This window comes from Chenopodium album, chromosome 4 (genome assembly GCF_948465745.1).
Source record: "Chenopodium album chromosome 4, dcCheAlbu1.1, whole genome shotgun sequence".
NCBI classification, from domain to species: Eukaryota; Viridiplantae; Streptophyta; class Magnoliopsida; order Caryophyllales; family Amaranthaceae; genus Chenopodium; species Chenopodium album.
The window spans coordinates 46,780,230-46,793,322 of record NC_137837.1 but is presented as its reverse complement, the minus strand read 5'-3'; the positions used below and the strand labels follow the sequence as shown (position 1 = coordinate 46,793,322).

The 13,093-nt window shown below is 39.5% G+C and overlaps 1 pseudogene; it reads left to right on the top strand.

Moving 5' to 3' along the window:
* The first annotated feature begins 228 nt into the window (after positions 1-228).
* On the top strand, positions 229-341 carry LOC145629724 (small nucleolar RNA R71; annotated as a pseudogene).
* Positions 342-13,093: the final 12,752 nt, after the last annotated feature.

Genomic DNA, 13,093 nt, shown 5'->3' with positions numbered 1-13,093 from the left:
AATTTGATGTTGTAATTGATCAACTTTCTCCAATTTGTAAATACCACCTCTCTTTGGAGCGTTTCTTCTTCGGCCCCCCCAAGAGTAATTCTTTGCTACCTCTTTTATTGTGGCTTCAACTTGATTTTGAGGGATATTGATTAATTGACCACCCAACCCCGCATCCAAATTGGCTCTTCACATGGGCTCCAATCCGTCGTAGAAAAACCGCATGAGCCACCCTTGATTGTACTCATGGTGGGGACATGCTTGTACCCACTCCTTGAATCTCTCCCATGCTTCACCAAGACTTTCATCGGATCAGCATCTTGCTCAAATGATGCAATTTTCCTTCTCATTTCGGCGGTCTTCTCCTCGGAGATAAAGCGCTTCAAGAACGCCTTTACCACCTCCCTCCATGTTGTGAGAGTGTTAGGCTTTACTTGCTTTAGCCATTTCTTTGCTCGTCCGGTGAGAGATTGCCGGAAAAGGTGCATACAAATGTAGTCTTGACTCACTTCATTGGTTTGCATTATTGCGCACAATTCAAGGAATTGGTCCAAATGTTCAATAGGGTCCTCACTTGCACTTCCGAAAAATTGCTCCGATTGGACCGTTAGAGTATATTGTGGATGGATTGAGAAGTTGGTTTCCGTGACGGGTAGCAAAATCCCTCCCGTGAGCTCATAATCCTCCGGATTTCCAAACTCACGAAACAAAACATCATTTTCTTTTCCCGCCATTGATCTGCGTGGTGAAATTGAAGAGTAAGTATCACTCTCACTATCAACTATATCACAAAAACCTCTACCCTCGTCTTGATAAAGCCTACGGACTTGTCTCAAGGTTCGGTTTATTTCGTGGTCAATTTGATGTGAGGGTGCTCCTTGAGACCTACTAAGCATTCACCAAAGCTAAGCAAACAATTAGCAATGACAAGGATGATAAAACAAAAAAACAAAAAGAAAAGAAAGTGAAATGACTCTAACAAAAGCAAGAATAAATGCTAAACAAGCTGCTTCCCCGGCAACAGCGCCAAAATTTTATCACGGGTTAGATAGGACGTTAAGCTACTACCCTAACCAAATTAATTATTTATAATACCTAAACCTACACTAAACTAGTTAGTGGCAAGTAAAGGGTCGAACAACTAGGGAAGCACGCTAATTCAACATCAAATATCACTAATGCAAGAGTGAAAAGGGGATTGTTTTTGTTGGTTTTGTTGAGTAAGAACACTAAAACTACAAATAAGCAAGAAAATGATGATTAAAATCAATAGAAAAAGACGCTAGGGATACGGGGGTGTCCAATATGATTAGAAAAAGGAGAATAATGGTGATTATCATGAAACATATGCCAAAGAACAAAAGATTCTACGTAAACAACTCATTCTCATGCAATAGTCTAGGCAAATCAATGAAAGAGGTCTACACTAATAAGAATCATTCTCATGCATCCTATTAGTTACAATCAAATAAAGAGAATAAAGAAGCACAATCCATAAAAACTCCACTTTAATAACTCATTCTCATTCAATCATTAAAATAGAGATGATCCTAATCTAGTTCAAATCACTTTCATGCATTTAAACTAGAAAACATCAAATAGAGTGCCACAATAATCCCAAGCTTATAAAAATCATGACTTTCATCAATATATGGCATAAGTTCAATCCAGCCATCATCATTCATCCGATATCAAATCATATCTTCCACCCCCTTCCCCTAGCTAAAAGTTTAGCCTAGAGAAGGGAGATTAAACATAATATCAAAACTAGAAATAAACTTAAGAAACTCAAAACAAAACATGATTAAAATCAATGAAATCAATAACAACTAGATAAGCTAATAAGATTGAAAAGAACAAGTAACAATAAAACAAATAAATAATACTAAAGGAAAGGAGAAGAGATTACTAAAGAAAGGATTAATGAAAGATGAAAACTTGGATTCTTGCTTGATTGATTGAAGATTAAAACTTGAGCAAAGTTGAATACAAAAAAGGATGCTTGAATAACAATCTACTTTTCTACCTCTAGATTAGGCTAATGTTCTATGGAATTAGTACTAAGTCCCCTCTATTACAAGGAGTCACGTCTATATATACGTGGCTTCCCCAAAAGAAAGAGACTTGGACAACAAGGCGCAAAGAAATCAGAAACTAGTCGTGCGCGCCCGCACACGACATATACGCGCCTGCGCACTAGGTGTGTGCACCCTCTCAGCATAGTGCGCGGCCGCAACTTTGAGGGTACGGGAAATCAAGCGCACCCGCACAGTAGTTCTGCGCGACCGCGCATCAGGTCGCACGCCCTCACAGAAGCCGCACAACAAGTCGCGCAAACTCTCTGGTTAGGCTTTGTTTCTTCAGCCTGGCTGCGCGGTTTCTGACAGGGTTGCGCGCCTGCACAGAAGCCACACAACAGTTTGCTTGGCTTCTTGATATCCTCTTTCTTTCAGCACATAAAACTTACAAAACAAAAAGCATGGAAATCAAAATAAAAACAAAGCGAGAAGACTAAGAAAAGGGAAGATAAAGGAGAAAAGAAAAGAGGAAGCAAAACTAAGTAAAAATGCTTAGAAAAAGGGCCAAACAAGTGCAAATGAGGGAGAATCCTTAGAGAAAAAGGATAAAAGAGTGGCATAAATGCCACTCATCAAGGAGCTTTTATTGCTCGATGAACAACGATTAAGAGCTTTACATCATGTACAAGTCTACCAAAGGCGCATTGCGCGTCATTTCAATAAAAGAGTAAAACCTAGAAATATAAAAGAAGGTGACTTTGTACTAAAAGAGGTTAGGGGTCCACCTATCGATTCAAGAGGGAAATTCAAACCTAATTGGATAGGTCCCTACCGCGTAATTAAAATCCAACAGGAGGAGCCGTCAGATTAATAGACATTGGAGGAGACGAAATTCGCCAATTACTAAACATTGATCGACTTAAGAAATATTACATATGAATTCCGGATTAACTCGTTCATTCATACGACTAACTTTAATTAGCATTCAATTGAAAGATTCTAAGTGCTATGTATTTTACCGAATGACACGATAAAATACATAACACTTGGGGAGTAATTTAGAAATAATAAACCGTTCTAAGTGTTCAGATTTTTTATCGAACTTTACGAAAAAAATCTTCACACTTAGGGGGGTAATAGCACAATAATAAAAAAAATTTCGAAACACTCGTAGTACAGGTGTCGCGTGCAACTGGAATAGTTGCGCGCGGTTGTCACGCGCAACTCATGAAGTTGCGCGCGACAAGTTCACGCAACCTAAGATGTTGCGCGCGCCACCTGATCGTTAACTGCGAACCCGGACTTTTTTGTTTGAACGAAGTTGCAACTTCTACTTACGATAAAAGGAGGGCGTTTCGTGAATATAAACATGCACTTGGAAAATATAAAAATTAATTTTGATTTATTTTTTCATTTAATTTCTACATAAGGAGTTAAAGAAAAAAAATATACATAATAAACGAATTAGAACTACGCAGTGACCTGATTTTGTTATACAAATACGTAGGCATTCTATATGATTCAGTCATATCAAAATATCAAAACATAAAGCTCATTTTTATTTCATTCAAATTAAAAAAAAAAAGGGAGACATTGTTGAACTAGATCATAAATAAAGAAAAGGGGCATAGTAGTGATTACACTTAATTAAAAAAAAAAAAAAAAAAGAACACAACGAAATTGTGTATCACTCTAAGGCTTCACTATATACTCAATTGTCACGGATAATGGAGGAGTAGTTTCCACCGCAGTATTTTCAGAAACCTTAGAGCTTTCTCCTACAGTCTTCCTCTTGACCCATACATTGTTCTTCAATTTAGGAATAAGAGCCTTTTCAAACCTTTTTCCCTTTTCCAAAGATTTTATTAGAGTCCTCTTTCAAGTTTGTTGCGAAAGTACCTTGATTATCACACCTTTTTGTGCGGGTTTGGAGGGAGCTTTCCTTTTGGATTCCTTCGAATGCGCCTTAGGAGATGAGAAGTCCAATTTTCTTCTCACTCCTTTGTTTTGGCTACTAGGAGGGGTAGTGGTGGCGGAATGCATTAAAGGTTTAGGTGGATTGCGAGCCGTGGCAGTTTGATATTGAGATCAGGCCTTGAATAATTCGCCCTTACCCGCCACATTCATCCAAGCTTTATAAAAAAAAAAGATAATACAATACTCGCAGCAGGATTTGTACTGCCCACCTTGGAAGACTTGACCAATACTCTATACTATGAAAAATTCGCTCGGGTCGAAAAGTCACATCTTTGGGTGCATCACAGTCTTGCGGGGGAATAATCTGTTTCATCCCGTATTGTCTCATTACCCTGTAAGGAAAAATGTAAGTAGCACTAGATAGGCCTAAAAGTCTAATGTAAGGGCAATTGAGACTACTCCCAACCATACTATTTATGTTCCACCAAGGAATCACAAAACGTATGTTAGGAACCCCGTGATAGAAAAATGACCTCCATTCCTCTTCATTCTTGTGCTTGTAAAGGATTCTACGTGCAGGGAATGTCCGTACTCCATTAGCCTCGATATTTTGTGGCTGATCAAGTATTCGCAAACGCTCCATGAGCCAAATCTGAAAAAAAAAATCAGTTTTTACATGAGCAGGTGGTGTGCGCATCAGAATAAGTTGTGCGCGCCATCCGCGCGCAGCGCAGAAGATTGCGCTGGACATACCAGCGCAACTTCATTGCTTGCGCTAAAAAAAAAACGAGAAAAAAATTACGTGTAATCGGAGTGGACTTCCCGTGAAACCATTTTCGTTAGGGTCTCCTCTAAGGCGATTCAAGCATAAAATGGTTTCTGCAAAAGCCAAAGGAGTGGGTGAATGACATCGCTCTATTTGTTCTACTACGGACACCATGGAATAATCTTCATATTCTTTGCCTGTCCTAAGTAAACAATTGACAACAAGACCATAGCATAAAGCACGAATTTTAAAGAGTTTTTTAGTCATGTTGTCACGAGGGGTGATGAAATGTTCAATAAATTGAACTAAATTCACGCCTTCTTCAGTTCCAATATTGGTCATATCATTGTCGGATAAGCCGAAAAATCTTTGGAATATAGGTTTGGGATCCGACAATGGGGATGAATAACTCATAGGGAGAGTATTTGTAGGGAAGCGTGGCAAGGCCTCGAACTCACAAGGAAGGGGAATAATTTCGTCCTCTTTAAATAAAAAGAGATGGTGGTTGGAGTCCCAATGGTTAACTGCAGCATGAAGGAAATCAAAATTAATCACTAATTGCATATAATTCAATAGAGGGTCTAGGTGATAAATTTTGAAAAATAGTTTGTCCTCGTTTGAAAGGGAGGTAACCCATTGCTTCAAACGTTGTTCAACGGTCTTCACCATTGTTCAATGTAAAAAAAAAAAAAATAAAAAAAATAAAAAAAAAAAAGAGAGAGAGAGAGAATAAGAATTTAGAGAGACTATTCTTTTTAGTTTTTATAATATTATAAATGCGAGATGATAAAAAAACCTACACGAAACCATGCTTTATTAGACCCAGGAGGGGCATATTTTCGGCAATTTTCGCCCAAAGGAAAGTTCACAAAAAGATGGCGCGCGCAACTCATGAGTTGCGCGCGTTTTCTCTGTCGCGACATGTGGTTTAGGTTTATTTCCGTATTTTGTACTACATAATGATGGAATCTTGACGAAATCTTGAGACTAATCATACGCTTGCCTTTTGCTAACTCTTGTGTCCCTTTTCTTGTTCTTCTTTTCCTTCTTTCTTTTTTTCCCCTATTTTCTTTTTTCCTTTTTAGTCTCTTTCTTCTTATTTTCCTTTTCTTCTGTTAATTTTTCAAGGGGGGTATGTCGGGAACCCTTTCCCTCCCTCGGAAATTTTTTTGCCTTTTCTTTTATATGCGTACACATGGAAAAAAAATAATAAAATAAATGACATATACAAAAAAAAAGTGTCATATGTACAACAAAACAAAATAATATGTACATTTGTTTCCTAAAAATATAACAAAATGTGTACAAAAGGACTCAGGGTGCTCTGCCACTGGTAGACGGTTGCTGTACATCCTGCAAAATCCCAAAACGAAGATCACGGCATGATAAAGTCACGAGGGCTCTCCGATAAGAAGCTCGGAAAGCACTTATAGTCCTCACCATGCCGTTCACGATCTCCCGCGGAACCTGTTCCAAGAACACAAGGACAGTTAGTAAATAAATGTATATGAAGCAAAAAATAGAAATATTTTAAGTACATATACAAAAATAGACATACCGACTCAACCGCCTCAGGAATGAACGGTATCCCCTCATCATCCTCCGCTGCTGGAAGGATCTCACGAATTACCGACCTGACAGCATCGGTATACGTGATCTCCGCTGTAGGAGGCACCCAACCACCTAGCTCGACCCGCTAAAAAAATAAAAAAAATATATAATAATAATAATAATAAATAAATAAGGGGGTCAAAGTTCCGAAAAATAAATAAAAACAAAAAACAGAAAAAGAGAGAATTGAGATACTAACCGGAACAAAAGTTGGGAAATAAGTCATCCTGGATGCAATGCAAGTCAGATAAGGAGCATCAAGCAGCACCAGCTGATCCGCTGGATAACCAAGGATCGCCTGAGCTAGATCCTCGGTCGACAGCAAATCCGGACATAGCATCTGGATTGGGGGATCCACAGGAACAACAGGCTCCTTTGACGAATGCTGCTAGAGAACGCGCTCGCCTAAAAACCAAGCGTCCGTCCTCTAAAGTACCGGGAGTCCCGAGTAGAGAGCCCGGAACCGGCAACGAACCATGCCAGACCGGATATCCTCATGGACTTCGACGATCAAACTCCAAGGACAGAGATCGATCTAATGCAATCACATTAAAATCATCAAAACAAAATAATAATATTAAAGATACACATGTGTTGTCAAAATACTCACCGACGCACGGGTCGCCGAAAGAATCCTCTGGCGAAAGTCGCCGGCTGAAGTAGCTCTCCCTTTCCTAATTGTAGCCAGTTGATGGCTGATAGGAAAGCAAGCATCCCTGAGAACCCTGGGTGCTAGGAAAGGAAGGTACGAGTATCCCCAAGCCTAAACAAAAGAAAACCGGCTTAAAAAAAAAAGAAGAAGAAAAAAAAATAAAAAGAAAGTTTAAAGTACGTACCTCAAGGATACGACCATGCCGTGTAAGGAAGATCTGAGGCACCTCAGTAGCTACCGCAGGATCCACTACCCGGGTCGCCTTGCCCACAGCTCTAAGCATACAGGCATACGACACCTCCGCCCAGTTCAGATTACTTACCTGCCCCAAGTCTATGAGGCAAGTAAGTAACCCGATAGGGAAACGCTTTCCCCGATCACTCAAAAGAGTGACGGCAAGAATGTGGGCAATGTATATCTGATCCATTTGCTCAAGTGTGCATTGCCGGTCAACCTCGTAAGTCGACAACTCGTCGGCGAGAATCGAGTACGGACAAGACTGAGGATATACGTGAAGGATCGCCGCCAGACGATCCCCCACAAGATCCCTCAGTCTCAAATCTTGCCCCGTTACGACCTCTATAACTACAGGCTCACCTACAAAAGGAAAACCCGTAATAATAAAGAAGTCATAAGGGGTGACCGTCATATCTCCCCACGGAAAATGAAAAATGTTGGTGGAATCCCACCAAAACTCCAGCAATCCGCGGAGGAAAGCTGATTAAGCAAACTGACTCGACAAATCCCGAAGAGCCGCTAGCGCGCAACCGATCCCTGAAAGCTCCACAATCTCCTTTACCTCGTCGGTTAAGCTCCAAAAACGAGACCAGAGCCGTATACATGCATGCTAGACTCACTCTAAAAAAAAAAAAAAGAGAGAGAGAGCCAAAATAATAAAAAAAACGGTTATTAACAGAAAAGAGGGAAAGTAAAAAAAAAAGGCGTAAGAAACTCACGATGCCGCGCCACCCTCGAACTGAGACGTGATGGTCTGGATCCCACTTAAGGACCTTAGGGTCCCAGTCGGGAGGTGCCTCCCAGATCACATCCTCCTAGCGATGTCGATCAGCAGCGGCGCGTCGCTCTCTAACCTCCTCACAAGGCTGGGTCACCCACTTTCGAGGGTGAACTACCTCGTTAAGACCAACTAGAATCTCCTCAACGTCAGCAAATGGAGGCGAATCCATGCTATGATAGACGAGATTTCTCTATTAGTTCATGTTTCCCTAAACTAAAAATCGTGTTCTGGATCCATTTCGGCAGCATAACGGCTGCCGGTAGGACAAAAAACAAAAATTGAATGCCACCCATACTTGGGGGCTACGATACCTGCAGTCAAACTCAGTAAATGGGGGATTTTAACACCCACAAAAGCCATCCTATACCAGTTTCAACTAAGCATTCAAGGGATTATGTTTCAAAATCTCAAAGAATCAACTATTCCAAGACAAATAATAGTAACACCAACAAAATTATCGTCTACTAAACAATCTTGAAGTTCGAATATGGCAAAAATAAGCTAAGTATACACTTCGTGCCAGTTTTTCAATTTCAAAATTTGCATGTGAATTCTAAAAGTAATACTAGTTCTAATACTACAATCTACTTCATAATAAACAAGTATAACCAAAATAAGCAAGAAAAGCAACAGATTGGAGCAAAATTCGAACAAACAGAGCAATAAAGAACTTAAACAAAGAAATGCTCATACAAGGTTCAATACTTAACCATTTTTCATGAAATTTGATGCAAAACACTCCTTAAACATAGAATAACAACATGGAACAAACAATTTCAAGAATAATGGACCGAATCAAAAATCCCCAAATTAAAAATTTAGGGTTTTACGATTCGAAAAACGCTCAAATGCCAGCCAAGAATGAACGAATTTTAACAAAAATCTTACATTGTGTTATGGAAAATATGAATTAAGAGCGAGATTTGCTTCCTTCAGCTTCGAAAATCGCAAACAATGGAGCTCTTTAAAGTGAAAAAGAGTCGAAAATGGTGGAAGGATGGAGAGAGAGAGAGCGAAATGAAAAATCATATTCGTGATTTTCTTTTTGCTGAACAAAGTGTCGCGCGCAACTCCGGGAGTTGCGCGTGACGTAGCAGCGCAACTCAGAACGATGCGCGCGCTTGGCCTTCACGACCCACTAAGTTGCGCGCGGATACTGGTCACTAAAATGACCGGTATCCGGATTTTGATCCGTTTGATCATTTTTTCAACGGTTTTTGCTCGTTATTAGACGTAATGGCTCACAAATTATCAAAATCCTTTTAATTGCTTTGCATTTGTATTTTATTTTCTTCTTTGATAGTTTTTTGCATCATTTTTCATGTACACTATGCTTTGTGCCTTCCCCAAGCATACATTTTGAACGTATTTCGTAAGAGTTCCTTAAGACGTTCCGTGGTGGTGCTTTACATAAAAGCACCGATAGACAGGTTTGTCATTTTATTGTAATAACGTTATGAGTGTCCGGGTTTTCTTCTTTTTTACATCCGTAGCAAAAGGAAGGCGTTTTCATGTAGCTAAAAAAGCAAATGACGTAGCGTACAGTGTAAAACTGTACGGCGTAGGTGTTGCGTAAAATTTCACCTCAGCCCAAGCTTTGCGAGATCTACCTCTCGGAACTAAAAGGTAGACTATTTACTGTAAGTGTTAGCTCACGAGTCGGCAGGCGCACCGAACCTTTAGGAATGGGCACTTCTTGAATGGAAGCAAATACAATAGTTAGTGAGCTTACTAACTTACCGGACAATTAGGGTGTCCGTCCACCCCCTGTATAAAGAGCGACGAGACAGTGTCGCACCCATGTAGTCACGTGCCCCTAGTCTTGTGACACGTGTACTCATCTAGTGGACAAAAATGCTTAGAGAGTTGCTGACTTTCTTCTCTCTCACTGGATTTGGATATACGCCTCCAATCCTGAGGCATGTATTTCTATCTTGTGGACATCCGGTTCGAATACCGGACCCGGCTCGAATGCCGGACCCTTTTCGGTTCGAATGTCGAAAACCCCTTTTTATTCTTTTTACTTTGTTAAAGTCAGGCTAAAGTATCAATGACATATCGAGGGACTTTAGACCAACAATTACATATCGAAAACCCCTTTTTTCTTATTAAAATCTATCTCTTCTCATGACTTGACATCACTCGGATTACATTTACTTGTAAAAGTATTCTACAATTGCAAAGAATCAATCTAGATTCTTTAGCGCGTTAAGACTAGGGAAAACTTTCTCTAGCCTTAATAGCTACTTGTTCAAACACTTAACAAACCGAGGACTGTTTCGACATCCTTAAACATTACTGAAAGATTCTCTAACCTTAGAGAACTTCCGAGAATGAGTCTTGGATTTTTCTTTGACTACTTTGATCATCTTCTATCCTAGAATCGATCAAAGTGGGGGCTAATTGTAGACATCTACTTTTTGCCTCCTGTCCCGACATGAAGTGCAATGACGATAAATAAAGCCATCTTCGTGTTGGATCAAAGTGAAGAATACTTATGAATAACTAGTTATGCCACAAAATACAAAAGACTAGCCCGAATAAAATAACAAGGCCAATACAAGGTCCAATTAACTAAACCCGATCATAATTAGGCTTAAGCCCGTGCTTAAAACCCAATAATGACGGATTTAGGAGCATCTAAGTTAAAATTTAAGTTGCCGCGAAAAATGCGCGCGCATCTCACAAAGTCGCTCTTAGCTATCGCGCGCAACTTATTCAGATGCGCGCAGCACTCCGCGCAATTTCTGGAGATGTGCTCGTGAAAAATTCCGAATATCGAAATATTGGATAATCGAATCTTACCATAGAGCTGCACGCAAGACAAATAACTGCGCGCATCATCCGCGCGCGACATATTCACTTGCGCGTGACAGCCGCGCGCAACTCATTCAGTTGTGCGCGACACCTAATGCGGCAGAATGCTCTTAACCCTAAACCTAATCATTCCCTATAAATAAGACCCTAATCCGAGGCTTAAATAGAGGGGAAATAACCTAAAACGCTGGCAGAATACTTGTGAACTTGTGCTTTCTAACCCTCTTGTCCTAAACACTCACCCCTTTGATACTTTGTTACTATAGTGGAGGTTCCCCAACAAGAAGGAATCCATAAGTGTTCTAAACAGAGATCTAGCAAAGAGAAGTGGTAAATTCCCGAGCACTTAGTTAAATGACATTTATTTTCTTGTTTAATAGAACCTTAATTAATTAATTAGTGTTGTTTGATCACCTTTAAAATAATTAATTAATCAATTCCATATAGTATCTTTCGTTAAATAAAGATTAGAATTGAATAAAATAATTGTTGCTTGATTACTTAAGCCAAGGCGAATATTGTTTATTTTCTTGTTATTTTCATGAATTTAATTAAATAAGAATAACGACCTTACGATGTAATTCCTACGTGAATTGATGTGTGTGAATATAATCAACTAACTTAGTTTTAGGTATCACGTTGCATATATTGTTTGGTGATGAAATTGTGCAAAATGAAGAGCTAGTAGAGGCTGCACTAGGGCTAGGATCGCGATTCCCCTCTAAAGGGAACGTTATCTTAGTACCCTCGCTCCCGAACTCATTTCTTGTTTATGTAGACCAATTTGGGCACGGGTAAACTTATGATTCATGCTAAATATCCCTTGAACTCTACTTGGGAGAAAGGCATGAACGAGGTTTATGGGTTTTCCTAAAACTCATTGGCGACTCCTACTTGTTCCTTACAAAAAAGCGTGTTTGATAGAATCATTTCTAATTCAAGGTCCCTCAAACAGTCAGGAATACAAGTCCTAATACACCCTAACAAGTGTAAAGTCCTAGGCTTTAAAGGGCTAAGGGCATTTAAGGAGAGTACCCCTTACGACGGGTGTAGACACCCATTTGTGTCTCCCCAAAACCAAACCCAGTGATAAGTACCTTTCGCGTCAAACTATAATCGAATGAAGTGAAAGTGTGGAAAGTCTAGTGTTGCGGATAGTTTTAATTCTTTTCTCTTCTCTCTGTTTTTGAAAACTTATTTTAGGAAAACGGCCTATCCAGTTTGGTTGTTCCATGATATGGGTCCAATAATAGTGTAGTTGGATGGGGCTTGGCAAGAGCTTTCCAACGATATATTATAGGCCCAATCCGATGAATATTGAGGAAGTTATGGCCAAATTACTGAACAGGGCCCGGTTTGAGCTTTATATGCGGCCCAATGATCTAGGGGAGGGCCTAATATAGATTTATCATTCCTAATGCAATTAGGAATGGTTTTAGTCTTCTAGATTCTTCTAGAAGGTTCTTTTCATTCCTAATTCAATTAGCATTGATAAATTGACTTTTGTTGACTTTTCAGAGTTTTAATTAAAATCAAAGAGCATTTTTGAGGAAAAATGCGATTTTATCCTCCTGTACGGCAATTTTTATCTAATTTTAAGAAAACGCATGAAATTCCAGATCAGCGCCAAACGCCAGCTGTAGCGCCTGGCGCTAAGCTTGGCTCCTGGCGCTAGCATTGGCACCTGACGCTAATGTTGGTGCCTGACGCCAATTACCAGCGTTGGCGCTGGTTCAGTTTTATGTGCGCCAGACTCTGTTTTGATATTTTATCTTTTTGCCTGATTTTCTCTACAAATAACGCGCTAAAAACTCCATTTTCGATAACCAATTCTCATTAACAATACCTAGTTTTCATCTATAAACATCTACCAACTCTCATCAAGATTTTCTTGATTACTCTCTCTCTCTCTCTCTCTCTCTCTCTCTCTTCTAAACTAGCTTCTCTCAAATATAAAAATTCCTCGTACATTAGATCTAGAAACACCTAGCCATATTCGAAGTTGCCTTCGCCCTAGACGTGAAAGGTTTAATTTCTGAGGTTTGGTCCCTAAGCTCTATTTCCATTATTTAATTTAGTTGTTTTGCTTATTATTTTCCTTGAAGTTACTAACGTGTGTATTTTGTTATTAGAAAGAGGTACGAGGCATCAAAGTAAGTACTTTAATGGTTTTTATTGATGTTATGATATAGAGTTCATGCTTAGATTGTTATTATGGTTCCTAGTATCATGTCTAGGGTAATTTTAATATCAAGTATGATTAAAAGTACGATGTTTCTTATGTTCTTCCTAATAGTTATTCATGT